Source organism: Gopherus flavomarginatus, chromosome 25, assembly GCF_025201925.1.
Source record: "Gopherus flavomarginatus isolate rGopFla2 chromosome 25, rGopFla2.mat.asm, whole genome shotgun sequence".
NCBI classification, from domain to species: domain Eukaryota; kingdom Metazoa; phylum Chordata; order Testudines; family Testudinidae; genus Gopherus; species Gopherus flavomarginatus.
Genome location: NC_066641.1, coordinates 10,140,023 through 10,159,886, shown reverse-complemented (window position 1 = coordinate 10,159,886; position 19,864 = coordinate 10,140,023). Strand labels below are relative to the sequence as shown.

General features: G+C 46.5%; 1 protein-coding gene and 1 long non-coding RNA gene across 2 annotated transcripts in view; one reads left to right on the top strand and one right to left on the bottom strand.

Moving 5' to 3' along the window:
• Positions 1 to 19,864, bottom strand: part of SKAP1 (src kinase associated phosphoprotein 1) — a 233,702-nt gene that overhangs the window by 116,680 nt on the left and 97,158 nt on the right. The gene's annotated exons all lie outside the window — the stretch shown is intronic.
• LOC127040569 (uncharacterized) lies at positions 587 to 18,878 on the top strand. The gene is made up of 3 exons (XR_007771465.1): positions 587 to 993; positions 2,204 to 2,371; positions 17,346 to 18,878. It is a non-coding gene; the product is annotated as an uncharacterized LOC127040569 (long non-coding RNA).

Below are 19,864 nucleotides of genomic sequence, written 5' to 3'. Positions count from 1 at the left end.
CTGCCTCCAGTAGCTCCAATGCCACAGGAGGAGGTAAGTTACGAACACCTGGCAAAGACAAGGTGGCCCCATGCAGAACTCCCCCCTCCTTCGTAGCTTGGAGCCACGCCTGCCTTGGGAGGGTTCTGAGGGATTGCTAACAGTGGGCACGTTTCTCCAGCTGATGATGGTTCGTATTTTTTCTAGCATCTCCCACAGGATCTCAAAGCACTTTATAAACATTAACAAACATCACCCTGGCAATGGAGATGTTGTCACACTCATTTCACAGAGGGGGAAACTGAGGCACAGAGCGCAAGTGACTCTTCAGCAGCAGAGCCGAGAATAGAACCCAGGAGTCCTGGCCACCAGTCCTACCAGATCCCCTAGAACATATGCTCACACAAGATATCGTACATGCTTATTGGGAGGGAGGCCATAATCCTCCCATTGTATATTGCACAGGATGGATGGCATCCTCCCGCACACAGCACACTCCAGATGAAGATCTGGAGAGTCACAACTCCCAGGACGCCAGGTGGCTAACAACATTTAGCCTGTTTGGATGTTAATGACGAAGGAGTTTGAAATACCAGGAGCAGAGGACAAGGAAGCTGCCTCCGGGATGACGCGACCCGCTGGCATTAGCAGGCGAGAGAGAACTCAGGATGTCTGCCAGTGACATCCAAGAATTCTGGAAAGCAGCCTCCAGAGGAAGGTCTCATTGTCTGGGCTTTGGCCCTGGACCAAATGAAAGGGGCTGCCCTGCCTCGCTCTGACTGGATATGCTGCAAGAAGGAAACCAGAAAGACACTGCAGTGGGCATATCCTGCTCTTGCCTCCCCCTCTTGATCCCAGAGGGGTCCAGCCCATAAAACTGGAACAATTATTCTGCGCAGACAAGAGCAAGCCCTATGCACCACGGAGACCAGCTTGCATTGCGGGAAATGCAGAGTGATGCATGGGCCGCAGAGATAGCGGATTCACTGCTAAATGGACCAACCCCAGGAATAGGTGAGGCCTTCTAGATAAGAGGGGAATACAGAGGTTGTTCCCTCTCTGCCACTGGACAGCAGCTTCAGAGAAGTTCTGATTCTGCTACCCATTCTGGTGGGAAGGACCCGGCTCATCCGGCCCTTGGGGAAGGTCCTCGGGCACACAGCCGGGCTAATGAGGAGATACCCTGGGAGCAGGATTTGCAGTACTGCAAGCTCATCACGTTTGGTGCTTTTTCTTAAAGGCCCACCTCCTGCAGTCATGTGACTCTTGGCTGCCATTTAAATATATATAGACGGGTTTAGCCCTTACGGTTGCAAAGAAAAGCTTGAAACAGGAACCCTTGAAGCTCCTAAATTAGAAGGCAGATACAAAGACGCAACATTGTTTCTTTTTAAATTTCATGATTTTTAAGCCAAGCTCCTTTGGGGGAGGGGGGGGGGACATGACTTAATTTTTGAACACTTGGGGAAGCCCAGCCTGGATTTGGGAGGCTTAATGGTTCAAGCAGAAGGATGGCGCTAAAACAGCGCATAAGGAAGCGGATGAAATCTCAGGACTTTAGACAACGTCCTGCTTTTCTTAAAGCGATACTTCACCGCCGGAGTTAGAAGGTCTTCATAATTACGGGCAGGGCATGGAAACCCTGCAGTCCCTGCTTCCCTGTGTGTGAAATGGCGATGCTGCCACGCTCACAGGGGTTTTGGAGGATTAATGGTGTTTTCAAAGTACTGGACAAACATTTTAAGAGTACTATGGGAAGAAACACACAGCACTGTTGGACAGCCATGTGTTACCATAACAACAGTGGGGTTTTCTTCTATGTAATCCCTGTGTGTTCCGTTACATTCATAAAGTCAATTTTAATCATAACTAATACCAGGCTTTTTACAGTAAGAAGCCACACTGTATTCCAGTGTTGTTCAACTTTTTTTTCCACTTGCGGGCCCCTAAAAACTTTCAAATGGAGGCGCAGACCCCTTTGGAAATCTTAGACAGTCAGCAGGCCCCCAAACACCCGTTGAAAACCACGGCTGTATTCTAATCAATTGAGTAATTCACTATCCCTTTTAAAGGACTGAATCCAATGATGACACTATATTGCTGCTTTTAAATAGTCATAAGTGCTCAGAACCTCATTTTTATATCTTACATCTGAATAGCTTTAAGTTTTGGCATTTTAGATTTGTTTTTCCATTTTCATAGCTCATTCTGAATTTTGTCACAGGCCAGAGTCTCCTGAACACACTTAGACGAATGATCCTTACTCTTTGAACCACCCCACAGAAGAAGTCAATGGGACTCCTCAAGTAGATAAGGATTCCAGGGTGGAGCGTGTCCACAGGACCTGCAAAGCAACTTTGTCCATCTGCTTGTCCGATTTCAACACAGCTGGGTAAGTGGCACATCACTTTCGTTGGCTATAACAGTGCCTAGTGCTAAATGAAAATAATTGAGTTCCAGAATTTGAAACAGGAGAGAGATGATGACAATGTGTCAATTTCTGCAGTTCTGCTGATTTAAATGAGATTTGATTATTAGAGATCTATTAGAGGTCTTCAGATGTAAAATCTGCATCTAGATCCACATTGCAAACATGCCGGGCTCCCAGAGGCTTGGACTGGCCCATTTGAAAGACAGGGGCCATTGGCAAAATTTGGATCCAGATCCAGGTTTGGATATCAAAACACCTCCACCCATCAGGCTGATGTTTGGCTCCTGACTTTTTTTCGGGTCTAACTCTGCTATCCGCCTTCATGACAGAAGAGCCGCCCAGACCTTTAGTAATGCAGATGAAAATTTCCGCCATTGCCAGCAGGGGCACTATAGGCAAATGAGGAGCAGAAAACACATCCCCCACTAGGAGATACAGGCTCACACACCACAGTATAGGTTCCTCCCCCCTCCGGGTAAAAGTGGAGCTGCCACTGCCTCCATTTTCATCCACTCCATCCCGGACACGAACCCGAGAATTCTGCGCCGTCCGACAATGTAACATTTCATACGGCTTAACATTTTTTGCACATTTTATAAAAGGGCAGAGCAGAGGAAGTGATTTCTTTCCATTGCAAATGCTTTTCTTTGTAATAAAAACTTCCTTCACACACACACGCAAAAGTCATTCCACAACTCTCCCAAGACTTGCACGGATCCTTAGATTAGACCTATTGTCTATTCATCAGCACAAAGAGCTGGGAGATTTTTTTTTAAAAAAGAGGTGAACAGTGAATATGTTTCAGTGCAGGCAATACCAAGCCAGTTCTGAATCGTGAGCATTGTGCAAACACAGTTGCTAAGGAGCAAATATGTCCGTTCTCATCTCCCCAAAAAATAATAATTAAAATAAAAAAACCTGCTAGGTTTCAGAGGCTCCTGAAGCAACAAGAGGCAGTGAACGCTAAGGAGCCAGCCAGCAGCATCAGGCTTCGGGAACAAGCTGGAATTATTTGGTTTTGACCGCCAGATGACCTGAAGGGCCGCCCAGCCTGATGGACAGTCGGACCATTAGTCCTTTAAAACACACATTCTTTTCCTGAAACACAGACATCACTCCGCTCGCTCGCAGAGAGCGCACCATCTAAACCAGCCATGACCCTGCCCGCTGGGTTATGGGCCTGAGGCTAGGGGAATTCAGAGCACAAAGAGCCCCCGAACCCCAAGCATTCTCTGAAGCCTGAGAAAAAAAATCATACTAAGGCAGCCCCTAGAAAAAGACTGTATACAGCTCTCCGTTCTCACCGCTGTGCCCTGCACGTCTGGAGCAACAAAAGGAAATATTTCAAGTCTCCTCTCTTTGTGCTTTCCAACGCTATTTATTTTCTAAGCAAATGAAACGATAAACATCCGTCAGGATCCTGTTCGGTACCGGCTGTGCTTCCCGGCTTGCTTTGCCAGGGACCACGAGACTCCACTATGTTTTATTTGCCTCGATCATGTGTTCAGCCATCATTTTGGGTCCTATTATTTCATGCAAAATGAGGCAAAGCACGAATGAGCCCTGCTGCTAATAGCCCAGAACAACCTATTAATCTGCAGCAAAATCAAGTGGCGCAAAGGTTAGGAAAACTGCGGTCCTGAGGTTAAAGAACAGGCAGACTAAAAGGCCTGTTCCAAAAACCCGGACAGGACAACGGGAGCCTTCGCAGTGACTTCAATGGGCTTTGCATCAGATCCTAAAATACTCGGGCTGCGGTTCTGGCCCTACTGAGCTCCATGGGAGTTTTGCCATTGACTTCAACAGAGCCCAGCTATCAGTTCTCTTCCTGGCTTCGCCAGGGTCTTCCTGTGTGATCTTAAGTAAGACACTGAATGCCACACATGCCTCAGTTTCCCTAGTCGCAAAAGGAGGAGACTATTTAATCCTTCTCCCTTAACAGTAAGAACGGTCAGACTGGGTCAGACCAAAGGGCCATCTACTTCAGTATCCTGTCATCCAACAATGGCTAATGCCAGGTGCCCCAGAGGGAACAGAACAGAACAGGTAATGACCAAGTGACTCATCCTCTGTCGCCCATTCCTGGCTTCTGGCAAACAGAGGCCAGGGACGCCATCCTTGCCCATCCTGGCTAATAGCCATTGAATTACATCTGCGAAACACTCTGGAGGTTCACGTTGTGGCTGGGGAAGCACCAATTATTAAGCACCTACGGCACCCGGCAATATATAAATACAGGCATTGTACTGAGCGATCTCACTCTGCTCAGAATTATCACTTTAAAAGGGCCAATTCTGCTAGAAAGAAAACCAACGTGTTTGGGGTTTAGAGGGAATGAAAGAAAATTTCACTCCCCACCCCCGTAAGGCACGATTTATTCGCTCTAAAAATATAACGAGGGAATAAGTACCTAAGTCAAACACACACCAAAAAATACAGACATAAAAATTAAAGCTTCCGTCTCCATGTTCAGTGGCTGCCTCCGCCTCTGCAGATTCCCAGACCTATCTTAATCTCCCTCTGGGGATGACTGACAAACTCCGCCGCACGAAGGGAGGAAACAGCTGACTTTCCTAAACCTGGCACTGGGCATCGAAGGCTGACTCATGAATCCACTTTCACAGGAGCAGCTCTCCCAGTGGAAACAGCCTTGCCGAAGTCACCAAGGCAGCTCCCATGCTTCGTGGGATTTAAATCCCTGGATCATCCCTGCCATTTGGTGCAGACGCTCATTAGGGGGCTGCTTGTTAATGGCATTTCCCAGTCTGGGCTTGGAATTCAAAGGCCACTCATTGCCCATTTCAACACATAACTTCCTTTGCCGCCATCGGGGCTCTGCTAGGGAAATGAACAAATACAGAAGCCCTTTATTATTAACAGAAGTCAGATCTAAACCCTGACACTATACCTAGTGCGTTATACGTTCCAGGAAAGCGTACCGAGCCTTAATTAGTTATTTATTTTTAAAGTTGCTTCCCATTGCCCCTCATGTTCCGTGGGTTGCTTTGCTTGCGTTTTCTCCAGCGCTGTGGCTATGCAGTAGAGTGGGTATGACCCCTGTGCTCCAGCTTGAGGTGTGTCTAATGGTCCCAGAAGGTAACCTTTTCGCCAGAGTTTTCTCGGAGTGACCCCGGAGTTCCATCCGTCCGAAGACTAACTCCCGCGGCACGTGTGAAAGGCAGCTGGCCTGCATCCAGCATGCCACCTCCAAGACCCTCCAGCTGCATTTTTTAGGCTTTATCAGAGTTTGTAGCGGAACATGCTACACACACGGGGCCAGATCTAACTTTTTTGCCACCCCAAGTGGGGAAAAAAAAAAAAAAAAAAGCACTGCTCCACTATAACAACCCTCCCCAAAGAGCCACCCTGCCCTGCTGAAACAACCCCCCCCCGAGTGCCATGCCACTGAAACACTCCCTCCTCCCCGAGTGCCGTCCTGCCTCACCAAAACAAAACAACCCCCGACTGCCGCCCGGCTGAAACAAACAAAAAAACCTTGAGCGCCACCCCACCGAACCCAAAAAACCCGAGTGCTGCCCCGCCAGCCAAAGATTGGCCACCCCTTAACAAGATGCCGCCCCAAGCACGTGCTTGGTCGGCTGGTGCCTGGAGCCCCCCCCCCACACACACACACTCTTACATTAACCCCTTCAACCTAGGAATGGGAATTTTCTCCATTTTAATCAAAGCTGATGATGATTTAGGCTCTCTGTTCTGGTGCATATCCAGAGCAGCTCTGATGATTAATGTGAGTTACTCCGAATTTACCCTGATGTGACTGAAGGTTAAACCTGCACCTTCATTTCTCTCCTGGGATACTTTCCCCTTTTCCCCCCTCGGTCCTTGTCAGCGCTTGGTTTTGCTACCACCATCGTGCGGGTAATAAGCTGCTGCTGGTGTTACTTAAGAAGCAATCTAAGAAATTAGTTTTGTCCAAATGCAGCATATACTGACTATAAACTGTGATCATGAGGGATATTACATGAATGAGCAGTTGGCGGGAGCCATACTGTATACCATGCACATTTCTCTTTCGATCCAGACAAAGATGTGCCCTGATTCTTGGAGAAATACTGTAACACTCTTAATACTGTACCAGGATCGCACCGACTTCAATAGGAACATTAACAAAGCGTCAAAACTGTTAGAGGCCACTCCTGGAAATCCGGACCCTGTTTGATCAGCACAGGGATCAGCCGTGGGAAGGTTATTTGCAACTGCAGTGAAACGTGAAGGCACCCAAAAAATGCAAGCCTCCTTTCTGTCGGCACCAAACCGCACCCGCAAAAACAGAGGCTTGGCTTTAGACTATGGAGAGGCCATCGCACATTAAAGAGACGGCTTCCTCTTAAAATAAGGAGGAGGGTGGAATTATGGAACAGCTCACATTTGCTCCAACAGCTTTCTGTTTTCTCTACTTGTGATACCTTGCAAACATGGGATCTTTTCCCCCTGCCCTCAACTTCGCTGTCACAAATCCCCGGACGACTTAAGGAACAAGCATAAACATTCACACACATTCAACGGCCCTTGAGAAATTCCTATTTCTCTGCTCCATTGAGATGAGTAACATTTAAAAACAAACGCAAGTCCTGATTTCCATTACCCTCAGGAAAGCACTAGCAGCACAGGGTAGAATTACTGATGTCAATGGAAGCTGAATATTCACCGCACCTTCCAGGATTAGGCCTTGGGGACCTAGGAAAAACTCTCACGGAGGTCAATGGAAGCAGGATTAGCCCTTAAGATTTAGGCTGGGATTGGTTCAAAGGCAACCAAGGAAGAAAAGCACCGAACTCCCATTGACTTTGGAAATGGGGGCTTAACTTCCTTCGGCTACTTTGAAAATCTCCAGCTTTTGCTACACAGCTGCCAGTCTGGGATGCAGAGTAACTAGAGAATGATCATCTGTGTGTTCACAGAATTAACCTTTCCAGTGGTTGACAACCAAAAGCATCTTGCTAAAGAGTACTGCCCTGCCCTCTCTTAAATCATTTTAAAAACAACTCCAGAAAAATACAGTGTGGCATCACCATAAGAGACAAGACTGGCATCAGATAAAGGTTTCCTTTCTTAAGGCCTACAGCCCGGCGTGTACAATCCACGCCTTTAACCGAATCTCTCTCCCCAGCATGCTGGGCACTCAGATAGTATATTAACTTTAGGTAGGGAAAGTGAAGTTGAATTACAAAAAGCAGATCCCTACAGAACACTTGCCCGTTACACATTGGCATTGGAGGGCCGGCTTTAGGAAGTGCGGGGCCCAATTTGAATAGTTTTAACGGGGCCCCGGCAGGGATGACTCACCCGGCGGCACTCCGGGTCTTCCGCAGCACTGAAGGACCCGCTGCCGAAGAGCTGCTGAAGACCTGGAGCGCCGCTGGGTGAGTAAAAATTAAAAAGGCGTCTAAGTTAGGCGTTCCTTAGGGCGCTGGGCCCTCTTAGGCATGGGGCCTGATTCGGAGGAATCGGGGGAATTGGCCTAAAACCGGCCCTGTGGAAGACAATAACCAAAGGCTACTTCTCAGCGCAAACTGATTTCACCACTCCTCCTTTTGGAGCTGACTATTGCTGTTTTGGTTTGTTTTTAACTTCAGGTTTTTGCAATCAAAGAAAGAAAGAAAAACAGCAGCCATTAGAAACAGTAGTTAGGGACTTAGTCCAAAATCAATTTTAATTAAAAACACTCCACTTTAATGTTGAACATGGTCATTTTTACCATTGGTATTGGTTGGCCAGGCCGCATAGTCTAGCCTGTCACTGATATGCAGAGGGGTTCCAGCAGGAATTACCGCTGGAAACCTGCATGTAAATCCTGCATGAGTCAAGGAGACACCAACTCTCTTATGGCTTTGAACCAACCCTCCATAATTAACTTTAGGGATTATCATTCCGTAAAAGCTGGATTTCGTTTTTGGGTAGGAGGGGCAAAAAAGAGCAACGATATTTTAAACGTATGGCTGTGACCCTGGGTCAGTTGGTCATATGCGGCAGGCTCTCGTTAGCAAATCAATAAGCATTAAATCAACCTCATTTTCTACTATTTAAATCAACTATAACTGTTTTAATTGCAGATTCATCGCCTGCAAACGGCTTAATATGCTTTACATTATAGCAGAGATGTGCTTGTATGTTACAGATCATTGAGAGCGCTCTGCAAATTCGGCCCTGCTGAACAGCCCCGGCTAGCCTACGGTAGGAAGCCCATTAAGCAGAAGGAGAAAAAAAAAAAAAAAAAAAAAGAGAGAAAGGGGAGGATGACTGCAAAGACACAGCGTGGGAGCATGTGTTAACCGGTCATGCTACCTAGGAGAGCAGAGACTAGATCCTGCTCCCAGGGAAGTTTCAGCCATTCCCTACTATGAGAACAGGATCCGAGCCCTGGACTAGCTAGGAGAAGGCCTCCTACCACTTGAGTTCCACCTTAAGAGCCTATGGAAACGCAGATGATGCACAGTAGGATCTGCATGGCCCTAACTCAGGGTCAAGAAGACATGGCACTGGACTGGGTGTTAGCTGGCTCTGCCACTGGACTATTGTATGACCTTGGGCAAGTCACTTCTCTCTGCCTTGTCTGTTTAGACTGAAAGCTCTTTGGGGCATGGAGTGTCTCTTATAAAGGGGTATACCTACACTGCCAACCCTGCCCCCTCCCGTCCAAAACCCACAGCAGCAAGTCTTGGAGCCCAAATCAACTGAATCTGGCTCATGCTATGGGGCTAAAAATAGCTGCGTAGATGCTCTCACCCAGGCTCAGAGACCTTCCCTCCTCCCACCACTGGGAAGAGACTGGCATGGCCCCTGAGCGGGCAGGTGTGGAGCGGAACCATAGGGAATTTGGAACCAATGTTATCTCTCAGTCATTCGGACTCGGACATGAACTCTGCATTTGAGGCCTGTCCCGCCCAATGCGGGACAGGTGGTCACCCTACCTGGGTGTCTGTAGAACACCCAGCACAATGGAGTAAGGCCTCTAGGTGCCACCATCATAGAATCAATACAGGGACATGTGAGGGGAAAGGTGGTTTTTGCATTTCATGCGGTTCAACACGTGTCTGCTACCGTCCAGATTTTTTTACCGCATTCCATCCTAATTTCCAGATTGCTCACAAATCACTGAAGCAAGCCACTATCATTATGATTAGCACAGCCCTGCCTAAGGCAATGGCTTTTTAAAATGATCTTTTAAGATTTCCAATTCTCCCTCACGAGTCAGTGTACCAGTACAGGGATATTGCTTTGGCACTCTGCCTCGGTTGCTTTCCCCTTTCTTCCTGGCTTGACTTTGGGACAAGAAACAGTCTGTAGGTGTGTGGGGATCTGTTCATTTTTTATGGATGTCAGTCCCTTGACATCAGTGCTAGATAGACTAGTCCCTGGGTCAGCGACAATGACCCTAGCAGAACTAAAACATGCTCAGAGTAAACACTCAAGGGTGGGCAGCTCGGGTTATTCCACAGTAAGTTTGTTCAGAGCGGGCTGTAGCCTCCCCCTTGCTTTGCTATTAAAAGCCAGGACTCGTCATCGTGTGTGATTTAACAGCACTACCACAATCAAACCCTGTTGATCCTGGAGATGGGAGTCACCGGCACCGTAAGCCATTCTGTCTGGCCAAAATCTGGAAGGGAGATCCAGCATAACTTTCCAAAACCTTAAAAGGCAGACGGCCAACTGCAGTAGGGTTAAGGCACAAGACTGAGCCAGAAATTCTGGTTCTCTTCCTAATTCTGCCACAGAAATTTCTCCCGGGATTAGTTAAGGCTCAAACTCTGCTGCTCAGTGAATAGATCAGATGTGAATATGCAGAACACAAGAACGGAGCCTTCCAAAATCAGTAGTCGCTTTAGAAAGTTCAACACCACTCATCTATAGACATGCCTGTTCTTCGTACCAATGACTATCTAAGCACCATGATGGTGATATTCTATGCTCCAAATAAATAAATGTGTGGAGATATACCTATCTCACAGAGCTGGAAGGGACCCCAAAAGATCATTGAGTCCAGCCCCCTGCCTTCACTAGCAGGACCAAGTACTGATTTTGCCCCAGATGCCTAGGTGACCCTCTCAAGAATTAAATTTAACCCTGGGTTTAGCAGCCCAATGCTCAAACCACCGAGTTATCTCTCCTCCCATCTGCCTGGCCCTTAATACAATCCCAGAAAACACAAGGCCCAGACCTGGAGCCCTGTTCCTCAGGAACTGAACTATCAACTCTCTAACAAGATTTTGCAGGCATTATCAAATCCTGGTCTTTTGCCTGGCCAGAGCATCCAAGGCAAAGAGCAAAAGCCTTAATATCTTTTTGCAAGCTGCTCTCTGTGGCATGGGCTGTTTGCAGGAACCTGCTGCAATCCCTTGAGTCTGAGAGAGAAATTTAATTCTGAGCTCCCAGGTTTTCTATCTCCGCAGCTGGCTCCTGAACAGAAATTCTGTATGCATGCTAGGTATAAACCGGGACTACTTTACCATCTAATTTTAGCACAGCAAGAATTAGTTCATCCATAAATGACAGCAGGTCGGCAGCTCCTAGGTCCTCTCAAATGCCCAGGGCACAGATTAGGGATAAAAATATCTAGTTTTCTCCATCTTATACTGGATGATGAGCTGCTGAATTCCCCAGGATGGATTTCTTAAACAAAATCTTTCATTTAACAACCTAGCCTGCCCTTATTTGAGATGGCTTTTTTTTTTCCCCTCTAAAGTTTCCAAGACCTTGCTGGTAGCAGAGACAACCAAGGTACTGCCAGGAGTAGGGTGACCAGACAGCAAATGTGAAAAATCGGGACGAGGGTGAGGGGTGTAAGAAAAAGACCCAAAAGTCAGGACTGTCCCTATAAAATCGGTACATCTGGTCACCCTAGCCAGAAGCCACATTCTAACAGCTAATGGCAGCAACCAGCGAGCTAAATCAACACCTCGAGCACTTCACAATCTTGAATGTATTTATCCTCAGAACACCCCAGAGGTTGGGCAGTGCACCCATTTTACAGATGGGGAACTCATAGCCTTTAAGGCCACAAAGGACCACCATGATCATCTAGTCCAGTGATGGGCAACCTGCCGCTCGTCAGGGTAATCCGCTGGCAGGCTGCAAGACAGTTTGTTTACATTGACTGCCTGCAGTCACGGACGCCTGCAGCTCCCAGTGGTCACGGTTCGCTGTTCTCAGCCAATGGGAGCTGCGGGAACTGGTGCCTGCGGATGGTCAAACTGTCTCACGGCCTGCCAGTGGATTACCTTGATGGGCCGTGTGTGGCCAGCGGGCCACAGGTTGCCCACCGCTGATCTAGTCTGACCTCCTCCACATCGCAGGCAACAGAACCTCACTCACCCACGTCTGGTTGAGTTACTAAAGTCCTCAAATCTTGATTTAAAGAATTTGAGTTACAGAGGATCCACCATTTACTCTAGGTCAGCCATTTTCAACCCGGGATCTGGCCCCGCTGCAGGGTCCAGGCTCCAGCTGCCCAGTCCCACACGTGGGTCCCGGTCCCGACTACCCGCCTAGCACCCAGGACTCTTCTCCAGGCCCCGCTCTGGGTGGGGGCGATAGGCATAGGGGATTGTTGAGGGGTTTGTGAGGATGCTGTGGTTCTCAGCCTGCAGCCCACGTAACACATTGTGGAACAAGTTGAGAACCACTGATCTACGTCAAACCAGCAAGTGAGGAAGGTACAGAGATAAAGAGACTTGCCCAGGATGACAAAAGCAGCTTATAGCAGGGCAGGCAACAGAACCCAGGCTTTGTAAGGCCCAGGTTAACACCCTAACCACTGACCCAGCCTCTTACTCCAATTAGAAAAGGAGATCAGGTGTGACAGCACCAGCGCAGTCTGTAAAAATCCACGGCTGTGAAGAAAGAGACCTGCTCCTGGGCCCATCTAACAGTACGTACTGATACCGCTATCAGGGAGACCCAGGTGCCTGCCCCATTCTCTTGCCTCTTGAGTGACAGGGCACTCAGCATCCTCTGCCACGTGGCCCAACTTAAAAGCCCCCTTTAAATGGCATAAACCCGTTGCAGCAGTTGGAGGCAGGGGCAGATCATCCAAACCGGCAGGTACCAGGAGTCCTAGACGGGAGGGGTAGATGCCTGCTTATGTGTAAGAAAGAGCCAGCAGAAGATAAAGACTCATCTCATTGTTCTCAGCCAAAGGGACGGCGATTACAGCATGGGGCCCGGAGGATGCTGAGAAAAATGAGGGGACATCCAAGGTTCTGATAGGAATGCAAAGGTCCCCACTCAGGTAGGAGAAAATGTGCAATAAAACTGGCTGGTTTAGCTTAACAGGTAATTACAGAGTTAATAAAACGAGGCTCCTTGACACGGCGGGGGCCTAACTATGCAGCCTGTGTCACAGGAGCTAAGTGACTTTTTAGTTTGCTGATCATTGATCCGATAGACAGTAACAGCTCCGAATTGGATCGATGCAGCTGTCGTATTCCAGCAACGAGGCCGGACGCTAAGAAACCTCATGAAATTTCACATGAGGAAGTTTACTGCTCTTGCACTGTGACCTGCTTGGAAATGAAACATCAGGACCATTTACCTCGCCTGCTTTTAATACAAAAAGGGGATTACGCCACACTATGAATTATGTGTCTGGAAGATCTATTTAAAAAAAAAAGAAGCAATTTTTAGAAGGGGAAAAAATGGCCTATTTTGCTTTTGTGCCATTATAAACATTTAAGAATAAAAAGGTTACGTTTAAAAAAATAAAATAAAATAAGCAACCACCAAGTCTAGTTTCTAGGCTGCAATTTGGGACAATATTTCTCCACATATTCGTTTTTACGCCATACTTTCCATTTTTAAAAAATCCTGAAATGTTCAACCAAACTGAAAAAATTTGTTTTGTTGTAAAGCCATTTTGAATTGGAAAAAAATTAAAAGAAAAAAAATCCTGACAAAATCATTTTGACCAGGTCTCTCACAAACCCGGCAGGGTCAATTCCTAAAGGGTTGGGGTTTAGATTTATTAGAAACTGGGGAAACTCTGGGGAAAGGGGGAGCCTATACAGGAGGGATGGGCTCCACCTAAACCAAAATGAACCAGAAAAGGGCTGGGGGAAACCGACAGATGAGGAGGAGCACATGGTTCAGATGGCGCCATCTCTTAGGGAAGGATCTTTTAATAGAGATTCTCTATGTCCTAGTAAAGAGGAGAGGATGGGAGACGATAAAATACGGTAGGATCTGATGTGAAACAATCAAATGAAAAAAAGAGTCCCATTCAATTACATCAGGTAATGGCAGACAGCTAAAAAGTGACAAGTTATTAAAGTGCTTATATACAAAGGCTAGAAGTCTAAATAATCAGATGGGTGAACTAGAGTGCCTTGTATTAAGTGAAGATATTGATATAATAGGCATCACAGAAACTTGGTGGAATGAGAATCATCAATGGGACACAGTAATTCCAGGCTAAAAAAATATATCAGAAGGACAGAACTGGTCCTGCTGGTGGGGGAATGGCACTATATGTGAAAAAAAGCGTAGAATCAAATGAAGTAAAAATCTTAAATGAACCAAACTGTACCACAGAATCTCTTTGGACAATAATTCCATGCTCTAATTATAAGAATATAGCAGCAGGGATATATTACCGACCACCTGACCAAGATGGTGATAGTGACTGTGAAATGCTCAGGGAGATGTTAGAGGCTATAAAAATAAAAAAAAACTCAATAATAATAGGGGATTTCAACTATCCTCATATTGACTGGGTACATGTCACCTCAGGACGGGATGCAGAGATAAAGTTTCTTGACACCTTAAATGACTGCTTCTTGGAGCAGCTAGTCCTGGAACCCACCAGAGGAGAGGCAATTCTTGATTTAGTCCTAAGTGGAGCACAGCATCTGGTCCAAGAGGTGAATACAGCTGGACCGCTTGGTAATAGTGACCATAATATAATTAAGTTTAATATCCCTGTGGTGGGGAAAACACCACAGCATCCCACCACTGTAGCATTTAATTTCAGAAAGGGGAACTACACACAAATGAGGAAACAGAAATTAAAAGGTACAGTGCCCCCTAAAAGCTGCACAGAAACTTTTTTAAGACACTATAATAGAGACTCAACTTAAATGTATACTCCAAATTAAAAAATATAGTAAGAGAAGCAAAAAAGTGCCACCGTTGCTAAACAGTGAAACAAAAGAAGCAGTGAGAGGCAAAAAGGCATCCTTTAAGAAGTGAAAGTTAAATCCTCGCGAGGAAAATAGAAAGGAGCATGAACTCTGGCAATGATGTGTAAAAATATAATTAGGAAGGCCAAAAAAGAATTTGAAGAACAGCTAGCCAAAGACTCTGGACGATCGAGGTGCTAAAGGAGCACTCAAGGACGATAAGGCCATTGCGGAGAAACTAAATGAATTCTTTGCATCAGTCTTCAAGGCTGAGGATGTGAGGGAGATTCCCAACCCTGAGCCTTTTTTTTTTTTTGGTGACAAACCTGAGGAACTGTCCCAGACTGAGGTGTCATTAGAAGAGGTTTTAGAACAAACTGAACACTATTACTCAACAGTAATAAGTCACCAGGCCCAGATGGTATTCACCCAAGAGTTCTGAAGGAACTCAAATGTGAAACTGCAGAACTACTAACTAGTTTGTAACCTATCATTTAAATCTGCTTCTGTTTGCCAGAGTCTGGGAATAGGTGACAGGGGACAGATCACTTGATGATTCCCTGTTCTGTTCATTCCTTCTGGGGCACCTGGCACTGGTCACTGTCGGAAGACAGGACACTGGGCTAGATGGACCTTTGGTCGGACCTACTATGGCCATTCTTATGTTCTTAAAGCACAAGCCCCTACCACTTGAGAGAACTCCAGCAGGTGTCCTTAAGTAGTAGACTGTTATAGTCACATGAAAGACAACCACTAGAGGGAGACACGATCCCATGCACTAAACCAGCATAGCTCACATGTATCCTCTGGGTACATCACTGGTGGAGTGGTCCCATCCCCCCCAGGAAGTTGTGGCTGAGCTCAGCCCATCCTCAGCACTCCAGGTGGTGGAATGAAACTTGCCCCGGGGAAAACATGTGATACACCAAATACTTCACCCAATCTCAACAATCCACAAGCAGGAAGCCTACAGGTCTCCACATATCCTGAAAGGTAACTGCCACAATATAACAGTGCAATGCCACATCATACTGAATCCAAGCAGAGTGGGGCCAGAACACCCCTTAGATGACAATATAAACGAGAATAAAAGGGACCAGTTTCTAGAGAAGAGTGCTGTAAACACTTCCTCCTGTTTTGATCTTTTAAGTAAAAATATTTGTAAAGCAACTAGTAAAAATAACTAGTGTCAGTAAGGGCTTGTCTACACTGGAACAGTAATTGCTGTTTACTCCACTTCCAAACTGGATTAAGATCATTCAGAATAAGGCACTCTTCTTCTGGAACAAAAGAATCCACATATGGAGTTAATCGGGTATAGTTAATCCACTTTAAATTCACACTCCACTTTATTCCAGATTAACTGAGTCTCAAATTTTGTCTGGCTCAGTCTCCTACACCTGTACCTTGCTACCTTTGCAGTCAGTATAAATTGTAGAAACAAAACAAAAAAGATACAGTGAGATGAATATTTAACTATATCATGAGGGCATTGTTAAATATTACCCAGAATACCTTCACAACTTGTCTTAGAGTCACACCAACTCCAAACAATTTCAAAAAACAGAGTCACCCATACTTCAGTTGCGTGTGTTTTGTATTACTGGAAAGAATCTGTAACTGGAATTCAACTAGTCTTTGCATGATCAGTTCTAACCTAATTGATAGGAAGCACAGTCCAGCAGATACAGCATCGGATGGAGATCCAGGTTCAATTCCCTGCTTTGCCATAAACTCCCAGCGTGACCTTGGGCAAGTTACTTGACCTGCCCTGCATCTCCGTTCCCTGCCTGAAAAATGGGGCTAACACCACTGCCTTGTGGTGAGGATAAATGCATTAAAGACTCTCAGGTGCTCTGATACTTCAGTAATGAGGCCGCCTTATAAGTCTCACAGAGTATGTCTACACTGCAGGCTGAGCTGTGGTGTAGCACAGGTAGCCATGCCTGCGCGAGCATGGCTAAAAAAAAATTGCGCAGCTGCCGTGGCACGGGCTTCAGCGGAGGTTAGCAATGCAAACTGCAGCAGCTGCATTGCAAGCACGAGCCACGCTATGCCTACCCATGTTGCAATCACACCTCAGAGGGCAGCACAGAAATACCCTCAAACAGCGTCAGCCGTGCTGGGAGAGCCTTGGAAGTGAACTGCGTAGGAGAGGAAGGGTGGAAAGTAATGTGGGGGAAGGTATAAATCTAGCCTTAAACACTAATACACATGGGACCGACCCACCGCCGCATTGCCCCAGTGGTAGCTCCGTCAAAATTGATGCCGTTACGCTGGAGTGAAACTGGCGTAAAGCAGCGAGGACTCAGGCCCAGATTACAAATTTCAGCCTTAAACTCGCTCTTTTCCCTTTAATCTTTCCAGTGTCTCTGTGAAGGCCAAAAGACCATTTTATCAGTGGGGAACCGAGACACGAAGATGAAGAGACTTGAACAAGGGCATAGGGGAAAGTCAGTGGCAAAACTGGGAAAGGGATGCGGGTCTCTCAAGTCCTGCTCCAGTGACTTTCTCACAAGCTCTTTCCCCCTCTTAACAAATGTGGGGACGTGCTCTGGCAAAACGAAAGGGCTCTGAATTGATTATTTGCGAGGTCACGGGTATAAAAATCTCCACATTCTCCGACATCATAAAAATCTCTCCAATTTTGTGAGTGTCAAGGGGGCAGCGAAATTAACCTGCGGCCCAGACTCAAGCAAAAAAAACTCCTATTGGGCCTGATGCTTTCACTGATTTGCATGGGAGCTTTGCTCAAGTGAAGACTACAGGGTTCAAGCCACAGGTTCTTTATCCCTCAACAGGTTCTACATCCTGCTGAGATGGGCAGAAGTTCCATGTGACGACCCTACCCCGGGATTATGGTGTCTCATGCAGGAGGCGAGAACTACAAAAACCCTGTACAACCGGCAGCTTTATAACAACTGAAAAAGCAGCACTAGGAAGGGAAGTCATTCTGAGATATCTAAAGAAGGGGTCCATGCCCTGCAAAGGGATTGCGATTGTGAAATCTCCCATCGTTGGAGGTTTTTAAGAGCAGGTTAGACAAACACCTGTCAGGGATGGTCTAGATAATACTTAGTCCTGCCGTGAGTGCAGGGGACTGGACTACAGCAGTGGTCTCCAAAGTGGGCTGCACGCAAGAGGATCCTTTGGGGTGCACAGCAGGAGGAGCGCCGCCGGAGCAGCGCCGCTTTTTATTTTTCCCCCGTTCCGCAGTTCGGCCAGGAGTCCAAGCGCACTTTTTTTTTAATTTTTATTTTGCTTCGACTATTCGGCCGGGAGCAGAGGGTGTGTGCTTAAAAGTTTTTTACTGATTGGATGCATGATCAAAAAGTTTGGAGACCACTGGACTAAAGGACCTCTTGAGGTCCCTTTCAGTCCGATGATTTCAACAGCAAGACCAGTTTATGTATCTGATTTTTGGAAACCCTGGTTGCGTAAGCGTATCGCAAAAGTGGCACCAACCCAAATCCAAGCACAGTGTAGACTCTACACCCAGCACCCCCAGGCTGCAACATTAGCAACGTGAAATCAATCAAAGCAAAGCTGCACTTTGGAATTTTTTTCATCTGGAAGAGGAAAATCAAGGTGTCTCCACACTGTGCGTAGAACAAAGGCACTGAAGGTAAACGTATGCTTTATAACTGTGTCGCTTGGGACCAGCTGCAGTTGTCTAGCTCCTGAATTCAGGACAGCTGTGCCAGGGCTAAGATAGGTAGTTGTCTGCTAGCCTTTACATCAGGGGTAGGCCACCTACCAAAGACACATCTAGTCAAGTATCTCTCTCTGTTAGCAGCCCATACCAAATCCTTCCAAGGAAGGTGCAAGAAACACCAGTAAGGACAAATGATTATTCCTGGCTTGTATGCCAATCAAGATTGGAAAAGACCAGACCTCTGGGGAAAGTTTCCTGGAATGAAACCTGGTCTACACAGAAATTGCACCCTTTTAACTACATCAGGTTCCAAATAGATGTAGTAAAATTAGTTCAACCTGCTTGTGTGGATACTACTAAATGGGTTTAAGATGCCCCAGGATCAATTAGCTCAAACTGGAGCCACTTAATCGTTGTGCTTTTAGCTTAAGATAAAAATCAGCATCTGTCCCTCAAGAGTATCCACACTGTTCTGCATCGAATCAGAAATTGGATTTAGATCAATCAGTACAATGTGCGTATGCAGACATGCCTGAGCACAGGACAGTTAAAGTGACTGGTAATGAGATATACAGCCTTTCACTCCTACCTTGCCTGTTCAAATGTAGCCACGGTTTGCACTGACCTCAGGTTGTCACCACCTGATGGGGGGGCTAAAGTGGCTTTCTCCAATATGATTTTGATGTCCGCTGTGAACTGGACTGAGAGCCAGGTGTCCGCATCGTATGAGAAGTGACACTAATTGGCGCCGCCGTGGGCACTCGGAAGCCAAGGTCTGAAAAAAGGATGGCGAATTAACTCTCCCCTCTCTCTCTCTCTCAGAGATTGTCCCCTTTGGGACATAGGGAAAGTATGTGGTGGAGCTGACTGCATCACTGGCGCTCATGCTGTCCTTGTTTATTGAAAAATAAGGCACTTGCAACACACTGAATCACAGGGAAAGCAATATTAGCTGTCACCCAAGCAAAAGGGTAGATTAACCTCCAGAGCGCTTACAAATATTGTAAAAATCAAAATTCATGTCACAGCTGCACCCAAACGCCCCATCTGAGATCCAGGACCCCTTGTACTGGGTGTTCTAAGATACGTAGCAAGAGACAGTCTGTGTTCAGAAGAGTTTACATGATGAATAGACAAGACAAATCATTATCCATATTTTGCAGGTGGGGAACTGAAGATACGTCTACACTGGAGTGGGAGGCGTAATTTCCAACTTGGGTAGATGCCCCTGAGTTAGCTCCGATCTAGCTAACATGCTAAAATATAGCAGTGTAGCCACGGTGGTGCAGATGACAAGCCAGGGTAGATGTCCTGATACAATCCCATCCAAAACCCTAGGTGTGTACTTCAGGCACTCGCCGATGGTGCCACAGCTCTAGTGCTAATTTTTAGCACATTAGCTAAATCAGAGCTAGTACCGGAAATGACATCTCCAGTGTAAACGTACCACGAGGTATCAAGAGGATTTCCATAAGCGTCACATCAGGAGTTGGTTGCTGAGCCACAGACTGAACCCAAATCTTACAAGTTCAAGTCCAGAGCCTCATCCACAAGATCATCTTTATCAGCTAGATACTATTCCGTAATAAATCTATTGCCAACCACCATGGGAAAAAACCCAGCTGAAAGATACGCAGGGGCAAATTCTGCTCTCATTTACAATGG